The sequence below is a fragment of the Fukomys damarensis genome, unplaced genomic scaffold (genome assembly GCF_012274545.1).
Source record: "Fukomys damarensis isolate Sample0158 unplaced genomic scaffold, DMR_v1.0_HiC HiC_scaffold_15, whole genome shotgun sequence".
NCBI lineage: Eukaryota > Metazoa > Chordata > Mammalia > Rodentia > Bathyergidae > Fukomys > Fukomys damarensis.
The window spans coordinates 7,958,772-7,966,952 of NW_022900927.1; the positions used below are offsets into that span (position 1 = coordinate 7,958,772).

General features: G+C 41.8%; 1 pseudogene; it reads right to left on the reverse strand.

Annotated features, from left to right (window-relative positions):
• Nucleotides 1–694: 694 nt before the first annotated feature.
• The window catches only part of LOC104872211, a 98,048-nt pseudogene continuing 90,561 nt past the window's right edge, over nt 695–8,181 (reverse strand).

Genomic DNA, 8,181 nt, shown 5'->3' on the forward strand with positions numbered 1-8,181 from the left:
AAATATTCTCTCCTGGCCACCCCTATTTATGTGTTTGGTTTGTTCTGGAGGTTATACAGAATTTATGCTGGGCTTGAGCCAAAGATTTGAATCGAGTCTCCAGTTGCAGTATTTCTATACAATATGACAGCTACTGTCAATTTCCAGTAATAATCTCCCTGGCCCATCATTACTCATACTGGTTTTTTTCCCAGGTCCACCGGCTTTCATTCGTTATAATCCCAGTGCATCTTCTTGTCATAGCCATTGTTGCTGCTGTTACCATTTCATTCTCATTATAATCACTACTATCAAGCAGCATATTCCAAACTTTTATATATGTTATGTTAGAATAAGCTAACTTTTAAATATACTAGAATAATATATATCACAGAGAAGGCTCATTTTCTGCTCTTCAAAGATGAAATGGCTAGGAAGATTTCTCTTACTACTAACCTTGCTTCACATTTATTATTATGAAATTTGCATTCATGGGCTGGGGTGTAGCTCAATGGTAGAGCCTAGTAGGCATAAGCCCTGATAGATCCCCAGCATCCAAAAGAAAGAAAAAAAAGTCAATAAATTTACAAGTGTTATGTTATTTAGTACTCAAGGTAGAAACTTTTATTTGCATTTAATAGGCAATAAATTGAAGTTCAGCGAAGGTACCTAATTTTTTTCAGGTCACACAGTAATGTATTTACAGAGTTACCCTTTAACTCCTGTGGGTAAAGGACATGGGGGAATGGCAGGATTTCTGATCCCAAGGAAACGGAGGAGGGGAGCTGGAATCACGTCTGCGTCTGAAATGTGCAGTATGAGGCACATCGGCAGCTTGAGGAGGAGAGACGAAGTCTCCTAAATGGACTAAAGGAAAGAGAGCAGGAGGGAAAAGGCAGGAGTAACATTGCCACAGAGTTCTTTATTTATTAATGTAAAATGTGCCCTTTAGTTTATTTTTTATTTATTTATTTTATTTTGGTACCAGAGGTCGAAACAAGGCAGGCAGCGAAACCACTGAGCCAAATCCCCAGCCCCCACCCTTAGTTTTATTTAATGCTTTCCTTTGGGTAAAATCGAAGACAACTTTCACCAGTCTTAGATAATATATAAATTGTCTTTTTTGTTTTGATGTTTAGAGGCCCAATCCTGTGTGAGAATGAGAATCCCAAGCTCCATTTTGCTTACTTTCTGCAGGCCTAGTCTGCTCCAGCCACGGAAGTCTGCAGCAGAGCCAAGGGATGTGATCAGCCTCCTGTCAGCTACCTCACCTCCTGTCCGGGGCTGGGCTGGGAGGGAAGCCTCGCTGTATGACCTGCAGCTGATCCTGGGATCTGCATGCTCCACGCTGACTTCCCCCGCTTGAGCAGCAATGTGGGTTTCTCCAGGATAGCCTTAGTGCATTACCCACTGCTGACCCCTTGATGCCAGTTGCCTGCTTTCTACTCTTCTTCAATCCTGGCCTCCACGGTTTATCACGGAGCTGGGGGCCATTCTCCATCCTCGAAGGCCTTTGGGAACAGATTCCTTTTCTGGGCTTCAGGCCAGCTCCTCCACCCCACTCCCACCCAGGGGTGTTTTTCCGGTGCACAGGGAACATACGCATTGCCTGGTCCGCCATGCACCACCGACAGCTGTGCTCTCTCCCTATGCAACCTTGCCTCTCTCCCTCTGCTGCTCCAAGCCAACTCACCGTGACCTCTTAGATGGCCCACATGCTCCCCTAACTCCGGGGACACCACCCAGACTCGAAATGAAGCTTCCTCCCCGGCAAGAGGTGATGAGCTATCCCACTTCCTTTCCCCCACGACAGTGAAGGGAGTACACAGCATCCCTGCGACTCTACCAAGGGCATCTTTTGCTCCTTTACTCTTTCGGAGGCTAGAAAAACAGTTGTACCATTTATTAGCATGTCTCATTTGGAGGGTCTGGAACCTCATTTTAGATCTGGGGGTCTTGGTTTATTGTAGACTGCTATGACAAAAGGACATAGCCTGGGTAATTTATAATAGACAAAAATGTAATTGGGCCAGGGATTTAGCTCAGTGGTTCCACCATCTGCCTCCAAGCACAAGGTCCCAAGTTCCATCCCTGGTACCAAAAAAAGAAAAAAAAAAGTAACTGGTCCAGATTCACGAGTCCCAGCCACTGTCGCTGTCCCCACATAGTAGGAAGTTACTTGGTCCCCGTATCCTGAGGCTGCTTGTCCTCCATTTCAGGCAAAGGAGTATCCTCCTGGTCTACTGCCACCCAGCGTCTGCCCTTTACTTCTTGACTAGCTAAGGATTCTCCAATGATTTTTTGGGCTCCCCAACCTCGGGCTCTGGCCCCCTCTAGTGACCACTGACTGGAAGTACACCATCAGCTCAGTTCTAGACCTTTGCCTGTTGGCTGCTCTGCTTAAAGGCATTGCTAAAAAAAATAAAGATTAAATAAAGGTAGGGGATTTAGCTCAGTGGCACCACACCTGCCTCGCAAGCGTCAACATCCTGAGTTCAATCCCCGGTACTGGGGAAAAAAAAAGATTAAAGGTATGGCTTTCTGGTAAGGATCCAATTGCAGAAAAAGATTGGAATTTAAAAAGGAGAACTGAGCACACTCTATTACCATCATTCTGACATTATTCCCTCTCACTAACACTTCTGAAGAAATTAACAGACAGTTTGGAGACGCTGTGTTAGTCAGCTTTCTGTCACTGTAACGGGCCACTGGCCAGTTAGGCCTCACAGCTGCGGGTGAGGGGCAGGCCAGTGAGTGAAGCTTCCTCCGTGCTTACAGCCCTCACATTACTGAATGAGCTCTGCCTCCTATTAGATCAGCTGCAGCATTGGATTCTCCAAGGAACACAAGTGCTCCTACGAACTATGCAGGCAAGGGACCATGCTCCTTATGAGAATCTAATGCCTGATGCCTTGAGATGGAGCTGCGGTGGTGATGCTGGTGCTGGGGAGGGGCTGCAAATACAGATGAACGTTAGCAGAGAGTTTTGATGCAAAGAAACCATAACAAATCAATTGTTGGCAGACTCGTACCAATGCCTATCAGTAACATTTAAGCTACAGGCCTTACAGTGGCAAGTGAGTTGAAGTCCTTCCATTGTACTGCTGCATCTGGTGCAGACTTTAAATCAGAACCCAACAGTTATATTAGTTCTTCTATGGCTGGCCTCTTTTATTTACCACTTCCATCCACACTGCTTTCTTGCACTGTGCACTTGTCTGTCAATTTTGGTACAGCCCACAAGCTAACCTGAACCAAAGTGAGTAAAACACGAACATCACTGAAAAGCTTTTTTGAAAAAGGAGAAAGACTCAATGATGAGACAGCAGAAGACACCAGGCCTACCCACAAGAAGAAAGATGCATTTAAAAGAAAATACCAAGAGTCTCACTTAAATTATAGGTTCATTGCAATGCTAATTCGCATTCTTTAAGCCTGCTTTATATAATATGCAGCAACCAACTATTCAATGAAGCCATGAAACATTCAAAGCTGTTTTGCTTCATGGAGACCAAGAGCTCTGCATTAAAAGATAAACTTCGGAGTTTTTCCAAAGAAGAAATGTGATCACAAAGGACAGAAGCCATTATATTGAAGGCCACCACTTCATCAAGTATGAGTGCATTGTATTTTAGTAGCTAACAATGGGGCTAAAGCTAAGGAGCCCTTTGCTGTTGGTGAAGAGTTGATCCTGCCTGCCTAAGGACATTTGTCATGAACTTTTAGGAGAAGTGTCCTGCTAGCACTGTATTTGATGAGTTGATGAATAACAGAGGCTATGGAGGCACAATTGTTAGAGAGGATGAATGAGCCACCATGCTACACAATTCAGGTAGAAAAGTCTACGGATGTTTGCAACAAGACAACAATGCTTGTGTTTATGTGATATGTTTTTCAGGATGATGTGCACGAGGATATGTTATACACACTTAGTTTGCCAACCAATGCCACAGCTGCAGAACTATTCAAGCTTTTGAATGATTACATATTAGCAAAACTGAACTGGTTATTTGGTGTCAATACATGCATAGGTAGAGTGGCTCCCATGACTGAATGGCTTTCTGGTCAAAGAGGTAGCTTCTAAGGTCAAAAGGGTTGTTTCTGAGTGTTAAGACTATGCCCTGTGTCATCCATAGAGAAATGGTGCCTAGCCTGAAAGTGTCACTTGACCGTAACAACATTTTGCAGGATGTAATTGAAGCTACTAGCCATGTTAAGTACATGCCCTTAACTCATGTCTTTTCTATGCAGCTCTGTGAGGAGGTGGACACAGAGCACACTTGTCTTCCCTTACACACAGAAGTGAGGTGGCTTGCTAAAAGTAGAGCACTGGCCAGAGCCTTGAGTTATAAGAGGAACTGCCCAGATTTCTTTCAGAAAAACAGTCACAAAATAAAATACCCAATCAACAAACTGGCAAATAAAATGGACAGAGATGTCTCAAGAGAAGTACAAATAGCCAACAAACACATGAAAAAATGTTCAACCTCGCTGGCCATTAGAGAAATGCAAATTAGAACAACCACACTAAGACGTCATCTTACACCAGAAAGAATGTCAATCAAGAAGTCAAAGAATAACAAATGCTGGCATGGGCTGCAGTGGAAAAAGGAGCCCTCCTACACTGTTAGTGAGAAGTAGCACAACCACCATGGAAATCAGTGTGGAGACTTCTCAAAGGACTAAAACTGAAAATTCCATATTCCCTTTATAGGCATCTTCCTAAAAGTGCAAAAGACATTGTATTTTAGTGGTACATGATATTATAGCGAGACAACAATGTTGATAGCCGCATAACTGATAGCTAAATCCTGGAAGCAGCCTGCATACTCACCAACAGATGACTGAAGAAAATGTGGTATCCATACATAACGGGATACTACTCAACTATAAAGAAGGATAAATTCACGGCATTTGTAAGAAAATGGATGCACCTGGTAAATGTAGCATTGAGTGAAATAAATCACCAAAAGTTATCTCTCTTTTGAGTAAGGCAAAGTACAAACAAAGAGCAAAATAAAAGCCTAATACAAGGAAATGAGGGGATAGATCTCCTGCAAATGAGCGGGGGTCCAGGAGACAGAGCATGAAAGGAAACAGAGAGGGGTGTCGCGAGCCGGCGACGCAGAGCACTGTCCAGCAGTGCCTCAAACCTGAAAGAGCAGCGGGGTGGAGATGGGGCAGAGAGAAAGGAAGGACGCCAAGACAAGAGTCTGATCAAGGCGACGTTTACTGCCCGCAAGCATTGGCCTTTTAAAGCAAAAAACCACAAACTAATATGGGATGGGTTTACCATAGTAAATGAAAGTTCACACAGGAAAAGAGCAAACAGGCTCAACAAAAACAACCCACCGTGGGTAGTAGTAACCCGGACAACCACACATCTAAAGGTCAGACACAAGAAACTGTAACTTTCAGGAATTCCACAAAGGAAACGCACCACCTGCTAAACTGGAGAAATTTAACACATAAGGAGTTACTAAAGTTTACAATACTTACAACCAATACTCATGATCCCCACAGAGGGGAGGAGATGTATGAAGATTTAAGACACACCATGTACAGACACCAAATGTCTGCAATGAGTATAATTATATGTCATAAACATGAGCTAAAAATAATAATAAGAATGGAAGTAAGGAGAGGGATTTAAAAATGGAGGGAGGGAGGCATGTGGGAACGGGAAGGTGATTAAAAAACAAACAAGCTGTATTATGTACGTGTTCCTACCCGCAAGATGAATGTAAATTTCATGCACTGCAAAAGATAAACGGTCACAACTGGCAGCACATGTTATCAACACTGGACAGGTCACAAAACTTGCTTCCCTCTGTGACATATTTCACTTGCTTAACTAACTCAATCTGTCACTTTAGGTGAGAATGATAATTGTTCAAATTAAAGTGGCTGCATTCAAAGCCAAGCTGGAATTATGCGGGCAATGAATAAACATTGGGATTTGTTTTACACATTTCAAACTTGAGCAGAAATTTTGAAGGAGATTGATCCAGGGCCTTCTTTTGCCCAGCTGATGCATGATCACCTATTTCAGCTTTCAGGTATTTGAGCATTACTACTTCCCAACCACAAAAGACCCCAAACTGGGAAGGAATGGATCCATTTGTGAATCAGCCAGGTGAATGGACTTTGTCCTTTCTACAGGAGGATCGACTGCTTGAGATGACAAATGGCAGTAGCCTTAAAAGTATATTTAAGACATTTTCAAATCTCTAGGTAGAGTATTCTGAGATTTTTCACAAAAATACTGAAAAGCCTGTATCTGTTTCCAGCATCCTGGCTTTGTGAAGCTGGGTTTTCTGCAGTGACAACAACCAAAATGAAATCACAGAGTAGACAGGGCACAGGCAACACACTTCAGGTGTCACTTCCCCCATCACCTCCCAATGGGACCATCTAGTCGTGGAAAATAAGCTCAGAGCTCCCACTGATTCCACATTGTAGTGAGTGGTATAATCATTTCATTATATATTTCAATGTAATAATAACAGAAATAAAGCGCACGGCAAATGCAATATGCTTAAATGATCCCAAAGCTATCCATTCTCTTCCATCTTCACCCCAACATTCCCCCAGTCCACAGAAAAATTGCCTCCTAACTGGTTCCCGGATGCCATAAATCTGGGGGCCAACACTCTCACAAATACCTGAGGTAACCAACTCACAGAGAAAAGATTTATTTTGGGCATACGGTTTTGGAGGTGTCAGTCCATGGTTGGTTGGGCCTGTGGTGTGGCAGCACAACATGGCAATGGTACATGGCACAGTAAGGGGTAGGTCTGAACCTCACATGACACAAGGTTCACAAACACTGATGAGTGCTGACAATGGGTACCAAAGAATAACATGGAGAGGTGGACTGTTTTTGATGCCTGTGGTCCGCAGACTCATGGACTAAGAGCCTCTGGCCCAGTGATCTCCCGCAAAAGGTATTGTCACAGTGTGGCCTGTTGCTTCAATCTGGCCTGTCAACCTGTTTTTGTATGGCCCATGAGCAAAGCAAAATTGCTTTTTATGATTTTAAGTAGTTGAAACAAATCAAAAAATGAATTTCATGATACATTAGAATTATTTGAAACCAAAACTTGCCATTTCCATAAGTAAAGGATTTTTTTGGAAAACAGCCTTGTTCGTTTGTTTATATATCATCTGTAACTGTTCTGATATCACAGTAGAGTCAGAAAGTTACAAGCCATATGCCCCACTGAGCCAATAATAGTTACTATCTGGGCCTTAAAAGAATAAATTTGCTGTCTCGTAATAGAAGAAAAATGGGATTGTTTATTTGGGGAAACACTGTATATAATGTTTATAATACCTAAATGTATTTGATTGTTAGTAGAGAGTTCTGATATGAAGGGTAGTTTTTCATTATCTCAAAACACATGGGAAAAAATACGAGACATTTCTAACACAAGAACTACAGTGCCTGGATACAATCTTCAGGCTTCGGCAGTTAATCTGCTGAAACCAAAGTAGAAACTGAATGACAGTGGCTGTTGTGTTTTATAATAATACAATGTGAAAGTTAAAATCTTTGGGCAGAGTTAGACTTTGTTATTTGCCTATTCTGACTTTTACCAAGTTGTACCTCAAAATCATATGTCCATTTTTCTTTCCACTGGTTATTTTAAAGGGAGAACTTTTTTTCCTAGATACTTCACACCTTTGACAGAAAAAGCTGTTTGTTTTGGAATCAGTTGAATTCACTAAATTGTAAAATCTCCAGCACTTTCACCTTGTTAGAGTTATTAACAGGTATTTTTCTTTCGTTGCCAGGCCTTGTTCATTAAAATGAGCGAGTAACCAAATTCAGACCAGTTCTATTCAGGAGAATAATAAATTCCCTTCTAGCTCTATTATAAATTGTTGTACAAATGTCCTATTTCAATTACTAAGTTTCAGCTGCTTATTCTTGTGAAAATATTTCAAAATATCTCTTTTCTAATTGGATATTGTATTTTTTTTAAGTCTTCTTGTAGGAGTTTGAAATGCTGCTAAATGGTGTTGCTTCTTTGCTAAAAAATTAAATGATCTTTGAAGGTGTAAGTTGACTGTTCATCATAGAGAAATACTAAAAGAGATATTGGGCATTCACTAACAATCAAGGCATGTAAAATGATCCATTTTGGCCATATTGAGTCCTTTTTTTGTGTGTGTGTCCTTGCATTTTCTTTTTTTTTT